Below are 3,338 nucleotides of genomic sequence, written 5' to 3'. Positions count from 1 at the left end.
GAAATTTGTGGTTCCTAAATATAGAAATCGAGTTCTTATCACATCTCAATTTCACCAATGGTGTTCAACGGTTTAAGACTCGAATATGCTCTTGATGGCAGTTCGAATTATATAGCCTGGAAGGATCGCATGGAAGCAGTATTAGAGGATAACAGTCTAAAGGACTTCATTGATCAAGAAGTCCCCAAGCTGACTGATGCTACTGAATTGGTGGAATGGAAGAAATGTGTGGCTAGAGCAAGGAGAATCCTTCTGGAGGGAGTTTGAGACCACATAGTCTTGAGTCTCCATGGGAAGGAGACACCATTTTCGATGTGGAAAACATTGAAAGATCTATATCAGAACAACAGTGATCAGAGGAAGTTGGCGCTGAAAGACAAGCTTCAGAAAATCAAGTGTGAAAAAGGCGACACGATCTCTACATATCTGAACAAGCTCACCACTTGCAGGGATGAGCTTGGAAGTGTAGGGATCACGACCGCTGATGATGACATGGTGAGTCTTGCACTCCTCGGTCTTCATAAGAGCTGGAATAGCTACCAAGACTCGGTTAATGGAAGAGAAAGACTGCCAGATTGGGAGCGACTTTGGTCAGATCTGATGCAAGAGGAGATAAGAAGAAGCACCAGAGATGGATCCTCATCAAAGCAAGATGATGAGGAAAATCTAGCCTTAGTGAGTAAGGCGGGGAAGGGGAAAGGGAAGGCGTCCCATCCCAAATCTGGTTCTTCCCATGGTGGGAAGAATTTTGACAAATCGAAAGCGCGATGCTTTCATTGTCATGAAATGGGCCATTATGCTACAAATTGTCCACAAAAGAAATCTAAGAAGGGTTCCTCGAAGGGATCTGATAGTGAGGCACTGGCCTCACAGCTTGAGTTGGATTTCTCGCTTATCGCATGCATGGTTTCATCGATGGTGGGATGTGTGTGGTACCTGGACAGTGGAGCTTCATTCCACATGTCAGGTGACAAGAATCTTTTCAGTACCTTGGAGGAGAAGAATCTCTAGATGCGGATCGAGATGGGCAATGATGGAAAGTACCGTGTTTCAGGTGAAGGTATGGTTGTGTTTCAGAGGGAGCATGGAGCTCCCCTCACCCTGACTGATGTAAAGTATGTACCAGGTCTGAAGAAGAATCTTGTGTCCATTGCTATGCTAGAAGATAAAGGCTATGATGTAGTCTTTAGTAAAGGAAAGGTATTCCTGAGGCATATCGGTACTGGACAGACCAAGCGAATTGGGGTTCGAGTAAAGAATCTATACAAGCTGGAGGTAGAAAACTGTGCTACATTGAGTTCCAAAGCTGAGATGGTGTAGAGCCAAGATGTCGGCGAGCTATGGCATAGAAGACTGGGCCACTTGCACCATGGAGCCCTGAAGATCATGCAACAGATTTCTACCAGACTACCCAAGGGAAAACTGGAGCAGACGAATACATGCAAAGGTTGTACCTTGGGTAAGTATGTGAAATCTTCCTTTCCGGATCGAGACAGTAGAGTTGGAGCAATCCTGGAGCGAGTTCACTCAGATGTTTGTGGACCATTCTCTACAGCCTCCACTGCTAAACAAAGGTACTATGTTATTTTTATTGATGATTTTTCTCGTAGATGCTGGATCTACTTTATGAAAAAGAAGGATCGGACCTTCTTGAGGTTTTGTGAGTTTAAAGCCTTGGCATAGAAAGAATCTGGAAAGAAAATAAAATCCTTGCGTAGCAACAATGGTGGAGAGTATGTCTCCCAACAGTTTAAAGACTTCTGTGCTGCAAAAGGAATTAAACGGGAATTGACGGCACCCCATAACCCACAGCAGAATGGGGTGGCCGAAAGGAAGAACAGATCGATTGTGGGAGCAGCTCGAGCGATGTTGCATGACCAAAGCCTACCACTACATTTGTGGGCTGAGGCATGCAATACAACATTATACTTTCAAAACAGAAGCCCGCACCATATACTGGGAATGAAGACACCTATGGAGGTCTTTTCCGGGAAGCGACTAGATGTGAGTCACTTCTGAATCATTGGATCATCAATTTACTGTCATGTGACCAAAGATGCCCGGAAGAAGTTAGATCCAACAGCTGAGTTGGGAATACTTGCGGGGTACATGGATACACCCCACAACTATCGGGTGTATCTGCCTACCAGTCAGAGGACAGTGGTACGCAGGGATCTGAAGTTTGACGAGCAGAAGGCCATGCGATTATCACTTGATAGGGAGCTCAAGTTGCATGTAGAGGAGGAACTTTCAGTTCCTAAGGAGGAGGAGCCTCATATGGAAACGTCCACTCATGCTGAGACTTCCAGAGATGGATGGAAACGCTCAAGAGAAGCTGACAGGTTGATGCTAGATGCACGGGAGAATGTGGGACAACCATCTTCTCAACACAGACAGAGGAGGTCACCCGAGCAGTACACTGGGTACATGGCCCTAGTTGGGGAGTGTGTAGATACCGAACCTTCTTCATTCGAGGAGGCAGTGTAGCAACCAATCTGGGTTGATGCAATGGTAGAGGAGTACGACTCTATCATTTGGAACAGTGTGTGGGATGTTGTCCCAAGACCTCGGGGCAAGTCAGTGGTGAGTTCTAGATGGCTTTACAAAGTAAAGCAGGAAGTTGATGGCAATGTTGAGAAACATAAGGCAAGGTTTGTTGCCCAAGGTTTCTCACACGTCGAGGGGATCGACTACGATGAGACCTTTGCTCCTGTAGCAAGGTAATCATCTATCAGATCGATGTTGGCACTATTAGCTCATATGGGTTGGAAGATCCATCAGATGGACATGAAAACAACATTCCTTAATGGGAAGATTGAGGAGGAGGTGTACATTGAGTAGCCAGAGGGTTTCGAGACCTTTGATCATGAGTCGCATGTGTGCCAACTCAAGAGGGCTTTGTATCGCTGAAGCAAGCACCCCGTGCTTGGTACACCAGGATCAACAACTATTTCACCGGGTTGGGATGCGAACCTTTACCACATCATGGTAGAAGCTAAACCATTGATCATTTTTCTTTATGTCGATGATCTGATTTTGACAGGTGATGATCAGCTGATACAGTCTTGCAAGGAGGACCTTGCAAGAGAGTTCGAAATGAAAGAGATGGGCCTTATGCACTACTTTCTAGGCATGGAGGTGTGGCAGAAAGGTGGTGAAGTATTTGTGTCTCAAGGCAAGTATGCCAATGAGATACTTAGGCGCTTTCACATGGAGAAGTGCAAACCCATGCAGGCTCCTCTAGCTGGGAACTGGAGGAAGGAGGATGTTACTTCAGGTGAGGAGATAGTTGCTACTGTTTATTGGCAGTTGGGGGGTTCACTTATGTATTTGGTGAA

This window comes from Pinus tabuliformis, chromosome 7 (assembly GCF_031772625.1).
Source record: "Pinus tabuliformis cultivar Carrire ecotype Pingquan chromosome 7, CPIR1, whole genome shotgun sequence".
In the NCBI taxonomy this organism is placed as follows: Eukaryota; Viridiplantae; Streptophyta; class Pinopsida; order Pinales; family Pinaceae; genus Pinus; species Pinus tabuliformis.
This window is presented reverse-complemented; position numbering follows the sequence as displayed.